At 47.8% G+C, this 16,899-nt stretch overlaps 1 protein-coding gene across 8 annotated transcripts in view; it reads left to right on the top strand.

Annotated features, from left to right (window-relative positions):
- The window catches only part of LOC146811006 (uncharacterized), a 1,023,327-nt gene that overhangs the window by 429,776 nt on the left and 576,652 nt on the right, over nucleotides 1–16,899 (top strand). For 2 of the 8 annotated variants that reach the window (XM_085614477.1, XM_085614482.1), the window contains exons 6-7: nucleotides 11,528–11,684; nucleotides 15,084–15,243. The exons of 4 other annotated variants lie outside the window; for them this stretch is intronic. The gene's annotated coding sequence lies outside the window, so the exon portion shown is untranslated. Of the gene's footprint in view, nucleotides 1–11,527; nucleotides 11,685–15,083; nucleotides 15,244–16,899 lie in introns of those variants that run through there. 2 more of the 8 variants (XM_085614480.1, XM_085614481.1) reach the window with 1 other exon arrangement.

The raw sequence follows: 16,899 nt of genomic DNA, 5'->3' as shown, positions 1-16,899 counted from the left end.
AAAACATATAAATGCAGCCTAATAATGTTCAAAACATGGCAATGCTGTAAATTACATATTTTTGCATAGTAGTGCCCCCGTAACCCGTAAGGAAAAAAGGAAGCATCAGGCAAATTATAACACAGCACTGCTTTATTGCCATAAAGCAACATGTAATTGTAGGCATTCGCCAGTAGGCTGCAGTAGAGTATCAAGAATACAAGAAAACTGACACCTTGCCTTTAAGGCATTAGAGTAGGGGGACCGTGCCTTTAAGGCCTGCCCGTGACCCCCTGCTCCCATGATGCACTACAGGTGACAGTTGGGCCAGTTCTTTTTTCCGGCTCCTTCTGTGAGGATCCTGGAGCTTGAGCTCTTCAGTTTTTTGACTGAAATTTTGAATTACAGCTTTTTCTAGCTTTTTTCGACGTTTTCTGGCTTATAAGGGCTAATTCTGCTGGTTCCAGTGAATTTTCCAATTTTTTTCCAGTCAGAATGTCTCCTTTATTTAGGAAATGCCCTTCTTGTGGTAATAAAATGGCACTGCTGGATCCACACTCGGTGTGTATTGTGTGTTTACCATCAAAACACGATCCTGACCAGTGTCCCCACTGCCAGAAGTTCTCAAAGCGCACTCTGAGGGACAGAGAGCGCATTAAACTGCATGCAAGACTGGAGAAGGAACGAAGCCGTCGTGAAGGCGAGCATTCCTCATCAAGACCACCTTCTTCAGCTACGCAAGTACAGAAACGGCGACATACCAGCTCCCCGGGCTCCAAGAAGACCAGGAGTCCAAGAGGTTCGCCGTCGACGTCGAGGATGCCGGCGAAGAGGCAGAGAACTTCGGCGTCAAGGGATTCATCCCACCATCAAGAGTCTCCGCCGCGCAAAAGTAAGTCGGCGTCGAGAGGCGGCCCTTCGGGCTCGAAGGCTGCTAGTCTGGTGACATCTGAACTGTCTCCGTCGACGTCGAGGCTTCCGTCGACGTCGAGACACTCTCCGCCACCCTCGAGGGGGTCGACGTCGAGAGATGCGGCGACGTACATTCCGCCGCGAGTGGGCCGGTCGCCGTCGATGGTTACCCCCACTCGGCGACATAGAAGGTCGACGTCGAGAGGAAGATCGACGTCAAGAAGTCGACGTCGAGAGAGGTCGCCGTCAAGATCACCACGTCGACGTCGAGAGAGGTCGACGTCGAAGTCGCCCAGTCGACGTCGAGAGAGGTCGACGTCAAAGAGTCGGCGTCGAGAGAGGTCGACGTCGAAGTCGCCCAGTCGGCGTCGAGAGAGGTCGACGTCGAAGTCGCCCAGTCGACGTCGAGAGAGGTCGACGTCGAAGACACGGCCGACGTCGAGGTCATCTAGCCGACGTCAGGTGCCAGAGAAGAGGAGATCGACATCGAGGTCTCCACGACCGGCGTCGAGACCAGAACGGCCACACTTGCCGATGGTGACGCAGACGTCGTCGACGTCAAGGGATTCGACGTCGAGGGCGAAGACTGGACCGCCCGCGGAGAGGTCCCCAGGAGAACAGTCATCATCTCCGGGACTGCACATCGTGCAAATATCTCCAGAAAGATCACCCGAGGCTCCAGAGCGGTTTGGACTGTCACCGCGCTGGTTACGAGATGTGGGCGCTGCCGCATGTCGGAGTCCGGGATCGGACTACTCCCGCATGTATTCCCCACCGCGCAGGAGTAAATCGCCTCCGAGGGATCCACGGCCAATTTCACCACGCCGGTCTCGTTCCAGGGACCGTCGCACCGCGCCAAAACGTCCAAGATCTCCGTCCAAGCGCAGATCAGGATCAAGGGCTCACCAAAGCGAACGCTCCCACAAGAGGCGACGCACCAGGTCGTCCACTGGGACTGCATCCACAAGATCCTCAGTCCGGGACTATTCTCCTACTTTTTCATCCACGCCTCCATCGCGAGTGTCCCCGGTGGATGACATTATAACTTTCTCGGACGTCCTGGGTAGAGGGGCGCAAAAGTTGAACATCGCACTGCACGCCCCTCAGGCACCCACTTCTGTGATCTTTGACACTTTACACCATCGGTCAGCTCCCAGACCTCTGCTCCCGTTGGTGCCAGGATTGTTAGAACCAGCGATGGCCACGTTCCTTACACCAGCTACAGTGGGCTCGGTCCCCTCGAGAATAGCAAAGAAGTACAAGGCTCCGACCGAGGACCCTTTATTCTTGAGGGCGGACCCGCCAGCGGATTCGGTGATAGTGGCGGCGGCCATGAAGTCTCACTCAGCCTCAATATCTGCTTCTGTCCCCCCTGAGAAGGACAGCAAGCTGATGGACTCCTACGGCAGGAGAATGTGCAACACATCTGCCGCGCACATGAAGGTCGCTAGCGCTTCAGCCCTGCTAGGGAGGTATGATCGTTCCCTATGGGATTCCCTGGCCAGATTCGTGGAGAGATTGCCTAGGGAGGACAGGCAGGACTTCACGGAGATCCTACATGAAGGCGGACTGGTGGCAAACCAAGTAATAAGCGCAGCGGCGGATGCATCAGACCTAGCCGCGCATGGCTACTCCCATGGCATCTGCTCCCGCCGTTCGGCCTGGCTCAGATTAACAGCCCTCAAACCAGATGCGCAGAAAAGGATTCTTAACCTGCCGTTTAATGGATCATCGCTATTTGGAGCTCATGCGGACGACCAAATGAGCAAGATGAAAACGGAATTGGACACTGTAAAGGCTGTGGGACTGGAAAAACGCAAAGAGTTCCGCAAGCGCTTTCGCCAGGGCGACAAACGTGCCTTTCACCAGCGCGTTCAAACGCCCCAATGGTCCTCTCAAAACCAACAGAGGTCCCAGTTTCAGCAAAGGGGCCGGGGCAGAGGAAGAGGAAATGCTAAACAGCAGCAGTCCTCTAACAAGCAACCTCCCAAGCAGTGAAAACTTACTTCCTCCGCACTCGTTCGCCACTCCGGTGGGAGGAAGTGTCACCGCTCACCTGGCAGAGTGGAATACAATTACAAACGACAGATGGGTGCTGAGTATTGTAGAGCGTGGCTACTTGCTGAGGTTCAAATCTCCCCCTCCGCAGGTACCCCCACGGAAACAGCCACTCCCTCTCAGCCAAAACAAGCTTTTAAAGGACGAAGTTGCCACTCTCCTCTCCAAAAACGCCATAGAGGAAGTTCCAAACAGGCAGAGAAATCAGGGAGTGTACTCCCGGTATTTTCTTGTTCAGAAAAGAGGAGCGATCGGAGACTACAGACCCATCCTCGATCTCCGCCTACTCAACAGATTTCTCAGAAGGGAAAAATTCAGGATGCTAGCACTGCACCAGATCTTCCCACATCTACACCAAGGGGACTGGATGTGTGCCATCGATTTACAGGATGCATACTTCCACATTCCTGTCTCAGCGAAACATCGGAAGTTTCTCAGATTTCGCATCTTTCACCAACATTATCAATACAAGGTCCTGCCATTCGGCCTCAAGTCCGCGCCACGAACGTTCCAAAGTGCATGGCGGTGGTGGCTGCATTTCTCCGCAAACGGAAGATATTCGTCTACCCATATCTAGACGACTGGCTCTTAAAAAGTTCCACCCCGGTTCAACTCCAGAGTCATCTCTCGTTCTGCCTAAACCTTCTACACTCGTTGGGCCTTCAGGTCAACTACCGGAAGTCGATCCTCAATCCAACTCAGCGGATCCACTACCTGGGCGCCTCTCTAGACTCCTCAAGCGCAAGCGTGTGTCCTTCGGAGGAGAGGTTATCCTCCATGCTGCAAAAAAGCTGCACGCTTCTCAGCATGGAATATCCCACAGCCAGACAAGTGTCATCTCTCCTGGGATCCATGGCCTCGTGCATCTACATCGTGCCCAACGCACGTCTGCACATGCGTCCTCTGCAACAAGACCTAGAGGATCAGTGGTCGCAGAGGACCGGCCGCTGGGAAGATCACATTACCCTTCATCAAGCCGCCAAAGATTCCATCCGGTGGTGGATGAAGCGCTCCCATCTGCTTCACGGCGTCCCATTCCATCAGGCGCCTCCGACACAGACGGTGGTCACAGACGCCTCCATGCAGGGCTGGGGGGCTCATATGGGCCGGCTTCAAGTACAAGGTCTCTGGTCCGCTACCGAGCAGAGCTATCACATCAACTTCTTGGAGCTACGAGCAGTCCACCTCGCTCTCAAGTCCCTGTACCCATCCCTGCAGACCGACTATGTTCAGGTTCAGACGGACAACACCACAACTATGTTCTATCTGAACAAGCAAGGAGGGACCAGATCACGGGTCCTGTCTCTGGAGGCCCAGTCAATCTGGAAATGGCTTCTGGCGAGAAACCTGACGATCGTCGCTGTTCACCTGCCAGGGACCCTGAACGTGCAGGCGGACGGCCTCAGCAGAGACTTCGTCGAAGCGCACGACTGGGTGCTCAACGAAGGCGTCGCTCAAGACATCTTCCGCTTGTGGGGCATACCAGACATCGATCTGTTCGCAGACGCGGACAACAAAAAATGCCCCGTCTTCGCCTCCAGGTTCCCTCAACGGGGGTCGCAGGGGAACGCGCTGTTGATCAGCTGGTCGAGGACATTGCTTTACGCTTTTCCTCCTCTCCCTCTCATCCCGGCTGTGATTCAGAAGTTCTACAGGGCCAGAACTCGGATGATCCTAATAGCACCGGAGTGGCCCCGGCAGTGGTGGTACCCGGATCTACTCCAGCTGTCGGAGGTACCACAGAGGAGGTTGCCATGCCTGCCGAACTTGCTGACCAAGGACAAGGGGAGAGTGTTCCACCCCAATCTCCCCTCCCTCCGCTTGACGGCATGGCTCCTGAATTCATCCAGTACGGACATCTAGATCTTCCACCGGACTGTATGAGCATTCTTCGGGAGGCGAAGAGGCCCTCCACGAGGAAGTCGTATGGCTTTAAATGGAAAAGATTCTGCTTCTGGTGTAGAGATAACACCCTTGATCCGATCCGGGGTCAAGAACAGGTTATTCTTCCCTACTTACTGTACTTGGCGAAGTCTGGGTTAAAGTACTCTTCCATCAGAGTACACTTAGCTGCTATTACAGCCTATAGGAAGTCTCCTACCCAGACCTCATTCTTTCAGATGCCAGTGGTAAAGGATTTCTTAGAAGGGCTTAAGAAAGTTTACCCACCTGTGAGGTCTCCTTCCCCTTCCTGGGAACTGAACATCGTTCTCTCTAAACTGATGGGAGGTCCTTTTGAGCCGATTCATAAGGCTTCCTTGCAACATCTGACCTGGAAGGCTGCCTTCTTAGTAGCCATCACTTCGGCCCGTAGGGTTAGTGAAATTCAGGCCCTCTGCTGCAAGGAACCTTACACGGTGTTTCATGCTAATAGGGTGGTGCTCCGTACTCATCCGAGCTTCCTGCCCAAGGTGGTTTCGGACTTCCATATTAATCAGGTGATCACGTTGCCCACCTTCTTTCCTCAGCCGACCACACCCCCGGAGAGAGCTCTACACTCTCTTGACCTCCGGAGGGTTTTGAAATTCTATCTAGCTAAGACCCTTAATCTTAGAAAGTCAGACAGGCTCTTTGTTAACTATGGACCCACTAATACCGGGCTGGCTGCGGCCAAGAGATCTATCTCTAGATGGATTGTCTCTTGTATAGCTTTGGCTTACCAACTGTCCCACAAAGTTCTGCAGGGTAAACCTAGAGCACACTCTACTCGGGGGAAGGCTTCTACGGTAGCACTCCTTCGCAACGTTCCCATGTCTGAGATCTGTAAAGCGGCTACATGGCGCTCAGTCCATACTTTCACGCGCCATTATTGCCTAGATTCAGACGCACAGGCCGACGCCCAGGTGGGGCAGGCCTCTTTGAGGAACCTATTTGCATAACTGTAATGCAAGATGTGTCTTTTAATGTATGTTTTAACTGCTTTGTTGCTCGTCCGCGAGACTTTGGGTATGGGCTTGCTACTCTATTCATAGATTATGACTATTGATGAGTATCCCCTGGATGAGAAGGATTAGTTACTTACCTGTAATCCTAGTTCTCATCCAGGGGTATACTCATCAAAGTCATAAGCGACCCACCCACCTCCCCGGACGAGCAATGTTTTCTCTTTAAATAAGTGATGTATGGAAGACAGATCTACTCAGGTGCGGAGGCACCGCCAAAAAGAACTGGCCCAACTGTCACCTGTAGTGCATCATGGGAGCAGGGGGTCACGGGCAGGCCTTAAAGGCACGGTCCCCCTACTCTAATGCCTTAAAGGCAAGGTGTCAGTTTTCTTGTATTCTTGATACTCTACTGCAGCCTACTGGCGAATGCCTACAATTACATGTTGCTTTATGGCAATAAAGCAGTGCTGTGTTATAATTTGCCTGATGCTTCCTTTTTTCCTTACGGGTTACGGGGGCACTACTATGCAAAAATATGTAATTTACAGCATTGCCATGTTTTGAACATTATTAGGCTGCATTTATATGTTTTCACATATGTATATATATATATATTTATATATATGTATTTTCTATATGCTCCGGGATCCCGCACATGGGCGGGGATTATTCATAGATTATGACTTTGATGAGTATACCCCTGGATGAGAACTAGGATTACAGGTAAGTAACTAATCCTTCTGGACTGTCTCATGCAACCCTACGGGTTTTTCTAGCAGCTATTTCCCGTTTCCGGCAAGATGGATCAAGTTCCCTTTGTTCCTCAAGAATAATCCGCCAATTCTTTAAAGGCTTATTCCGAAAATTTCCGCCAGTTCGGCGTCCTCCTCCTTTGTGGCACCTCAACGTTGTGTTAGCGCAATTGATGAGACCTCCGTTCGAGCCCATTCACAAGGCCGACCTAAAATATCTAACTTGGAAAGTAGCCCTACTTCTGGCACTAACGTCTTCACGTCGTTTCAGTGACATCCATGCTTTTACCATCAAACCTCCGTTCCTGCAGTTCAAACCGGATGCTGTAGTGTTACGCACCAATCCATCATTTCTACCCAAGGTGCCTACTGACTTTCATATTAATGAGCCAGTAATATTAAAGACCTTTTTTGCCAATCCTCAGACACCTGCAGAACAAAGATTACATTCTTTGGACGTGAAGCGGTGTCTAAAGTTCTACATCAGTAAGACAGCTTCGTTGCGGAAATCCGATCAACTTTTTATAGCATATGGACGCTGTCATAAAGGACGTCAGGTTACTAAACCAACGATTGCACGCTGGATCTCGGCAGCTATTGTCTTTCGTCACCAAAGGGCAAATAAACCTCTGCAGTCTCCAGTGAGGGCACACTCCACTAGGGCAGTCTCATCATCTACTGCCTTATTTGCTGGAGTATCTTTGCAACACATCTGCAGAGCAGCTACGTGGTCGACCAGACACACGTTTACTAAGCACTACTGCTTGGCAACTTTAAGTGAGGAGGATGCTGCAGTGGGACAGGCAGTGCTGCGCAATCTTTTTAAGTAAGGTGAGCCTCTTCCTCCCACCTCCATATTGTTTCCATTTATATATTATGCATTTACAATGTTACAGTTGTTCGATACTGTTTTTATGCATAAGAAGATTGATTATCTTTATATATTTTGAATCTATTTTGGCATGGAAACAATGGTGATTGTTACTGCTAGCTATTCTATATTCAAGCATGTGAATCTATGAAAGACACCCTAATACTGGAGAAGAACAATTGTTACTTACCTGTAAACAGGTGGTTCTCCAGTATTGGTGTCTTTCATAGATTCACATGCGACCCTCCCTCCTCCCTTCAGAGGCTCTCTTCTCCTCATGCACTCTACAGTCACTCTTGTGCTACGAAAATCTGAGGTGAGAAGCTCTGAGGAGAAGGTTCTAGAAAGGGGCTGACGCCTGATTGGCTGGAGTTCGGACTTACATAATGACAGAGATAGACTACAAAAGTCTTTTGTCTCTCTCCATTGTATTCCTATGGAGTTTTCTCTTATAGGTACACCATGTGTGTTTTTACACCTATATAACGCTAATTATGTGATTACTTATGTATATATTTTGCTATATATATATATTGCTATTTTATTTACCGTGGGACTCCCACTCCGACGACGGGGAATATTCAAGCATGTGAATCTATGAAAGACACCAATACTGGAGAACCACCTGTTTACAGGTAAGTAACAATTGTTCTTTGTAAGCAATTTATTTTTGGTAGAGAAGAAGGACAAAGGATGGCATCCAGTGATAAACCTCAGAGGGCCGAACAAATTCTTAGTGTATCGTCATTTCAAGATGGAAGGGATACATGGCCTGAGGGATTCATTAATGGTAAAGGATTAGATGGTAAATTTGGACCAAAAGGATGCTCACTTAACAATTCCGATGGCAGATGAAAGTCACATTTTTTGCAATTCAAATGGAAAGAGAGCTTTTATCAATTCAAATGTTAGCCTTTCAGACTATCCTTAGCCCCTTGGTGTTTCACAAAGGTGATGAGGGTAGTAGTTGCTTATTTTCGAAAAAGAGGAATAAGGATGATTATTTATTTGGACAATATTTCGATATTATCACAATGCCAAATGGAGTTGAAAAATATTATGATGAAAGTGGTGAAGATGTTGGAGGAGTTAGGATTCATTTTGAACAGGGAATAGACTTGTATGGTTCCTTCACAAATGCTAGAGATTTTAGGTTTTATGGTAGACACAAGGTTATGTCAATTAAGCCTTCCAAGAAGATGAAAATGATCAGGAAAGAAGTTCAACAGAATTTAAAGAGAAATGTGGTTTCTTTAATGGAATTGGCAAGGATTATAGGACATTTGTCTTCTTCAGTCCAAGCTCAGAAAATAATGGGTCCAGATTGAGTATTTTTTGAGATTTTTAAGACAACAAAGACTATGTCCACTTTGGTCAGTTATCCAATTTATGTGGAAGAAAAGAAGTTGTGTGTAGTTGATTGTATTCAAGAGTATGAAACCGGAGTTTTAAAAAATAGAAGGGATGGTGATAAGCAACTTTTGATCTCTTATGTTAAACCCTTTAGTATGGTAAGCACTGCTACTATCTCTAGATGGGTGAAACATGTAATGTCTGAATGTGGGATAGATGTGAGAGAGTTTAATTCACATTCCTTGCATGGTGCTATAGCAAGTAAGATGTTTTGGTCAAGTGCTTGTTTAGAGGAAATTTTAAAAACGACAGATTGGGCAAATGCAGGCACTTTTGCTAAACATTATTTTAGGCCAATTAGGCATGTTTCAAACTTTGTTTTTAGTGGCTTTGAACATGCATAATGGTAGTCTGCGGTCTTGTAATGAAATGGCAATTCTCCAAGCATAGTGAAATGAGAATCAAGATGTCATTAAAGACACGAAGGCTAACAGAATCCCTCCCTGCGCAACCCTTTGGTTAGGAGTGGGGGGATAAGGTTGCAGGTTGAACCTAATTCTGTGTAATACTTTTATAAGTTGTGAGAAGTGTTAAGTTTTTAGATTGATATTTTTATATAATCTTATGCAGAATAATGGATGGCGTATTTTAAGAGGACGTGGTTGACGAAAAGAAGTTTATTAGAAGTTTTCAGCATTAAAAGAGGAAGAATGTTGGATGGAAGGAATATTTATTGACTTGTGTTTTCCAGTTCTAGTGTTTTATTCTATTGTGAAGTCTTTGAAGGTGCTGCAGGAGTGGCATTAAAACATGTTATGCATAATGTTAGCCTCTGTGTCTTTAATGAAATCTTGATTCTCATTTCACCATGCTTGGAGATTCACCATTTCACAATACTAATTTGGAGAATGTGTTTATTTTGGGTGATGTCATTTTTACCTTTCCTTCCGCTTGGACCAATTTTACTGTACCTTGCTCTCAAGCCAAGCTCTCTTAGACTCAGTTCATGAGTCAACTTTCTCTCCTTCATCTTTAGCTTGGCCAGTTCCAACTTAAGTTTCCTTTCTTGTTTCCTGTTCTCCAACTCCTGTGGGGACAAGCATCTGATAAATACACTACTCCCTGAGCATCATGGGGGATCCATGTCATCTACTGAAGCAGAGTGGAACTTGCCTTTCCCCTCCTCATCATCTGTGAGTGCTCCCTCCTTCTTATTGTTATCCATCTCATCATCCTCTGAGGCAGCCTACCATCTTTAAACCTTATCAAAAGCTCTCAAGGCTTCCTGTATTTCCAGCTTGGTAACCTATTTGTCTGCTTTAAATCATGTGTTCTTGCAGATTTTCAGGAGCTCAGGCCTGCTGATGGTGTCAAAGCTGCAGGCATCCATGGTACAATAAAAACCATTTGGGGCACATAAATTAAGAAAAAGAGGAAAAAAGGCAATTAAAAGGCCATGGATGGGGGAGTGGCCAAGCGGTCCAACATTGCGGACTTGTCTTAGCTTGGCTCCTGCAGCCCCGTAATCATCCATTAATATCCTGCTGGCTAATCCCCTATACCAAACAAAAACTCAGTGGCATTGTCGTCGTTCCATGCCCTGCGGTGCCTAGCGGGTGCCCCACTGAAGGGATTTAACCTCTGTGGTGATGGAGGAGCCCAGGATCGGACTTCGTGGGGTGTGGCCTGGGCTTTGTTTGGAGATTGCACCCTGTCATGCTTGACACCCAGCATCACACGATCTTCCGGCGCTGGAGACCAGACCCTGCCACAGCCCGAATCAGTCAGGCTAGGCCCTGGTGTGGCCTGTGGGTGAGGGAGACCTCCCTTAGTTACTAACCCCTGGTACACTCGACCCAAGACCCCGGAAACCTTAGAGGTACAGAGATCCTGCAGCTCACACCAAACGCTCTACCTCCACTCACATCTAATATACAGCCAATATGTCTAAGAGCCAGGGAATTGGCCCTGCCACGAAGCAAAGCATGATTTACAAATTAACAGGTGTGAACATAGGATCTACCAGCAACGCAGACACTCAACCTAATACTCCAGACAATGATACGCTTCTGGCTGCAATTACTGAGCTGTGAGATATGCTTGATGCGAAAACTGGCGTGTTTGGGGATGACGTCATGTTGCTGCGCAGGCCATTCTCAATGGTGTGGAACATTTAACTCAGGCTGAATCCAGGAATTATGGTGCAGAAGACACGATCACTACACTACATTGTAAGGTCAACTCCCTTGAAGAACTTACACAAGTGTTGCCACTCGGGTTAAAGATGCCGAAGGGATAGCCTGTCGTAATAACCTGAGATTCGTGGGATTCTCGAAGGGATGTGAGGGCTCCGATATGTGTGCATTCTTTGGTCACTGGATTAAAAGCAGTCCTCCTGCTTTTTCCTGGAGCATGCCCATCAGGCACTAACAGCAAAGTCTCCCCCAGGTGCCAGGCCACGGCCAGCCTTTGCCCAAATTTTTAATTACCACGACCCTTACCTCTGAATCTCCACTAATAATGATTTTCCTCGACTATACCTAATTGGTGCAACAACAGAGACAATCATTTACAGCAACGAAAACACGCCTCAGCGAATTACAAGTCCTTTACATGCTGCTTTTCACAGCTCACCTAAGAGTAAGCTACAAAAATAGCACCAAGCCAAGCTCTCTTAGACTCAGTTCATGAGTCAACTTTCTCTCCTTCATCTTTAGCTTGGCCAGTTCCAACTTAAGTTTCCTTTCTTGTTTCCTGTTCTCCAACTCCTGTGGGGACAAGCATCTGATAAATACACTACTCCCTGAGCATCATGGGGGATCCATGTCATCTACTGAAGCAGAGTGGAACTTGCCTTTCCCCTCCTCATCATCTGTGAGTGCTCCCTCCTTCTTATTGTTATCCATCTCATCATCCTCTGAGGCAGCCTACCATCTTTAAACCTTATCAAAAGCTCTCAAGGCTTCCTGTATTTCCAGCTTGGTAACCTATTTGTCTGCTTTAAATCATGTGTTCTTGCAGATTTTCAGGAGCTCAGGCCTGCTGATGGTGTCAAAGCTGCAGGCATCCATGGTACAATAAAAACCATTTGGGGCACATAAATTAAGAAAAAGAGGAAAAAAGGCAATTAAAAGGCCATGGATGGGGGAGTGGCCAAGCGGTCCAACATTGCGGACTTGTCTTAGCTTGGCTCCTGCAGCCCCGTAATCATCCATTAATATCCTGCTGGCTAATCCCCTATACCAAACAAAAACTCAGTGGCATTGTCGTCGTTCCATGCCCTGCGGTGCCTAGCGGGTGCCCCACTGAAGGGATTTAACCTCTGTGGTGATGGAGGAGCCCAGGATCGGACTTCGTGGGGTGTGGCCTGGGCTTTGTTTGGAGATTGCACCCTGTCATGCTTGACACCCAGCATCACACGATCTTCCGGCGCTGGAGACCAGACCCTGCCACAGCCCGAATCAGTCAGGCTAGGCCCTGGTGTGGCCTGTGGGTGAGGGAGACCTCCCTTAGTTACTAACCCCTGGTACACTCGACCCAAGACCCCGGAAACCTTAGAGGTACAGAGATCCTGCAGCTCACACCAAACGCTCTACCTCCACTCACATCTAATATACAGCCAATATGTCTAAGAGCCAGGGAATTGGCCCTGCCACGAAGCAAAGCATGATTTACAAATTAACAGGTGTGAACATAGGATCTACCAGCAACGCAGACACTCAACCTAATACTCCAGACAATGATACACTTCTGGCTGCAATTACTGAGCTGTGAGATATGCTTGATGCGAAAACTGGCGTGTTTGGGGATGACGTCATGTTGCTGCGCAGGCCATTCTCAATGGTGTGGAACATTTAACTCAGGCTGAATCCAGGAATTATGGTGCAGAAGACACGATCACTACACTACATTGTAAGGTCAACTCCCTTGAAGAACTTACACAAGTGTTGCCACTCGGGTTAAAGATGCCGAAGGGATAGCCTGTCGTAATAACCTGAGATTCGTGGGATTCTCGAAGGGATGTGAGGGCTCCGATATGTGTGCATTCTTTGGTCACTGGATTAAAAGCAGTCCTCCTGCTTTTTCCTGGAGCATGCCCATCAGGCACTAACAGCAAAGTCTCCCCCAGGTGCCAGGCCACGGCCAGCCTTTGCCCAAATTTTTAATTACCACGACCCTTACCTCTGAATCTCCACTAATAATGATTTTCCTCGACTATACCTAATTGGTGCAACAACAGAGACAATCATTTACAGCAACGAAAACACGCCTCAGCGAATTACAAGTCCTTTACATGCTGCTTTTCACAGCTCACCTAAGAGTAAGCTACAAAAATAGCACCCTGTTCTCTGTCACCCCGGAGGAAGTCTTCCAATGGGAGACTAGCATAGGCCAGTCAAGCCTCACACACTGCCGCCTCAGGACGCAGGCTCATTCTCTGGAGACCCACGCCTCCAACAGAGTAACTCAAAAGAAAAACAAAGACAAGATCTTCCTGGTGCTCCAGATCTAGAAGTAATCAACAAGCTAGAAGTAATCAACAAGCTTTGCTACCACATTGCGGTATTCTCGGACTTCATGACTGTCGACGACAACACGCTTGTTCTTTGGCACTAACATGGCCTACTATGTACGAACTGATTTCTCAGACCACTGGGTTGTATGCCAGGGATGGGACATTTGGGGAACCATTGAACAGTTACAGCCCCCATCCCATGTTGGGAGGGGAACTGCTTAAGGTCTGCAACAGATGCTTCAAAATTCTATGAGGTATTGGGGTGGGTGTGGGAGCGGGGGGGAGAGTGTGTTACAGATGTGGTAAGACTCGGTTGTCACAGTCATTGCGCATCCATCTCATTATCTCTATTTGAGCCCTGATCGCTATACCCCCAACACCAGGGGTGGTGCGTCCATTAGGGCGCTTGGGCGTTGCCCCACCACTAATTAATTTCAGGCACGCACTAGTCGAGTTGAGGAACAAGCGTGCGAGCCGTCCCGATACCGTCACTCTTAGTCTCACTCACATTACATTTGCAAATTACAATATCAGGCGGCCGCCGCTGCAGGCAGTCGGCTCAGAAGGGGGCGGGGCAGCAGGTGTTCAGTGCGAGCGCATGTGCATCCACGATAATATGTATCGATCAGGTGGTCAGCATAGCCCACAGCAAGTTTGCGCATGTTCTGTTTTGCGACCAGCCCGAACATACGCACTAAGCTGCTCATTAGAAGAGCAACGGTTGTTCCATGCTGCTCTTCTAATGAGCAGCCTAGTGCGCATGTTCGGGCTGATCGCAATTTTTTTTAAGCCCTAAGCAGAACATGCGCACTACTGCTCAAGCCAATCCTGGCACTGATGCTGGAGCAGCGTCTGGATTGGCTGAGTCGTAGGTGGTACAGTACTTGCCAGCCAGGAGCAAGCATTGCGTCGGGTGACGGGAACTGGCTGAACCTGCAGCTGCGCTGCGGCCAGGCGGGCACCAGTATGGTAACGTTGTATTTGTTTATTTTTATTCCCCCCCGCCCGTGAGCATGCCGGTCGCGGCATCTTGACAACGTGTGTGGCTGAGCATGTCACATATCCACCCTGCTGCTATCAGTGTGTGTATGCGAGACCAGACGCATCCATGACGCTGCTTCTACTATTGTACACGCGTGGCTGTTGCACATGCACCTACTGCTGTCAGCGATGCTGCGTAGGACAGAGCAGGGCACTGCAACCGCTGTCACGGGCAACTGTAGTCGCACATAACACTCGCTGCTGCCAGAACAAGTTCGTATTACAGTGGCACAACACACAACGCAGACTGGAATGCGTTTGGTTACAAACGCGCAGCATGTGCATTAACCCGCTAGGCTTCCCTCCCTTCCAGTCCTAGTCATGGGACATTGCATTGACAATGAAAGGCATGTTTTTCTTTTCCTTATCATTTGAGACGCTTTCAATGCCTGGGTAGTGCCACACAGAATGTGTTGAGATAATGCAAGCACTGGTGCATGCATAACAAAATACGAATTGTCTGGTTTGCAAAAGGTACATTCCTATTGTATGTATTGCCGCCTTTCAGTATATCATTACGTCGGGCATGTGGGGTGAGGGTATGAAGTAAACGTTTGGGTGGCTGCGTACGGGTTCGTTTACTTTCTTGTATTATTTTTAGAAATATTATTGTTCGGGTCCTTTTATATATAAGTTATGCAGTCCACCACCCGTATCTGTAAATGCTTTGCGCCACATGCCAGTCCTGTTCTACGTATTTTTTTCTCTCTACAAAGCTGCAGGTGCTCAGTGCCGGCAGCTATGCTGTGTCTCGGGCTGCGCTCTGGGGAAGGAGACATGATCATTTGACCAACAGTTTCACAGTGCATGCTTGAATCGTGGCTACGTGCTTTCTGAAGCCCTGCATATTGTTCATATCCGCGTTTGTTGGTGCAGGTAAGAGTTCCTCGTTTGCTTTCATAGAATCCCAGCTTTGCTTTCCAGTGATGATTATCTGACCCACTCCGGCTCCCGTCCAGTCCACGCGCAACTGGAGGAAGTGCACCTGCTGGGAAGGCTCAGTTCATGCCTGCATTCATCTTCATGGTAGCCACAAAAGCCGCTGCAGAAACCAATGCTTTCCTTCCTCACGTTAAGATTGGAGGGCACAGTATATCTGCTTTCCTCCTGAAAAAAGTGTTTCATAACTGACAAGTGATATCCTAATACACACCATGCCTTTTTGCTCAATCTTTCCAGCAGTCATTATTTCCATTGTTTTAGAAGGACATTTTTTCCGCCCAACCCTCAGACGAGTGACCCGTTTCTTTGCTGCAATCACTTTATGCAAACACTTTATTTATTTGTGTAGGTGCAAGCTGAGAAACGTCCATGAGACCCAGCCGCTCAACTTATTTGCATGTCGGATAAAGTACGAACAGAGAAGCACAAGTCCCAAAAAGGAATAAAGAAGCGGGCATTTAATATGTTTAAATATGTTATCATTTTGTATAAACAGCAAAGTGTTAACATTATTTCCTATCTTGGCTCGCTTACCAAAATAATAATGACTAGTGATTCAGCTATGTTAAATGGTATGACGTGGCTGGTCTCTTTTGAGCCCCCTGTGAATTTGCACTAGTTCTATTTGATAATTGATCGCTTTTAATTCTTATGTGTGTCTTTTACCTTTTTTACATGGCCGTACGAGTTACAAGTTCTCTTCTGTTGTGCAATTTTAGATATTTTTGTTTGTATTTTTCTTCAGTCGAGATTCGTCATCTTAACTCGTGTTTAGCTCCTCATTGTCAGCATAGTTTTCAGATCAATATATTTTTCAAAACACTTTTACTTTTTCGTGCAGTATATTCAGAGAAGCTGCCTTTTAAGAAATTTCTATTTCCTTGAAGAGGCAGGTTTTCACTTTTCCTCGGGCACTGCCAGGTGGAAAGGATCCGGAGTTATGGACAGAAAGCATTCCAAGGCTGTTCTTCACACCTTCTGGTTTGCTTGAAAATACACCATTTGCCCACTCTTTTTTCAAAACTTTCTCAGAGGGGACCCCCCCCAGAATCCCCCATAGTTGGTTCAGGCACACTCGCTAATCTCGCTCACCGCAGTGAAGTACGACAATTGTTTTACGCGCTACTACTTTCAAATGTCACCAGCCGCCACTGCCCAACACTTCATGCTGTACACTGTGATGACACATCAAAATAGGCAAATTCCAACCGAGGAACTTAAGGTGGTAACATGGAACGTGCAAGGCCTCATAGACAAGACCAAAAGAGGTGCAACACTCAAACATGTGAAACATAAATGGGCCAACGTCCTCCTTTTCCAAGAAACCCACGTATTAGGGACTAAAGCTCCATGTCTTTCCTGTTTTGGATTTATACACGTCTTTCATGCTGGCTTCACTAGAAGCTCCGGGGGTGTTGCTATCTGGATCTAGCTAGAATTCCCTTTACACACACTCGCACATGGGCTTATATGTTAGGCAGACACCTGTTCGTTCATGGCATAATTAGCGGTGAACCTATAATACTGGGTAGTGTATATGCCCCACCACCACTTAGAGAAACATTTACTGAACGTATAATAGACATTTGG

The sequence above is a fragment of the Triturus cristatus genome, chromosome 7 (assembly GCF_964204655.1).
Source record: "Triturus cristatus chromosome 7, aTriCri1.1, whole genome shotgun sequence".
NCBI lineage: Eukaryota > Metazoa > Chordata > Amphibia > Caudata > Salamandridae > Triturus > Triturus cristatus.
Note: the sequence above shows the minus strand (reverse complement) of the source record. Positions and strands in the feature narration are given on the sequence as shown.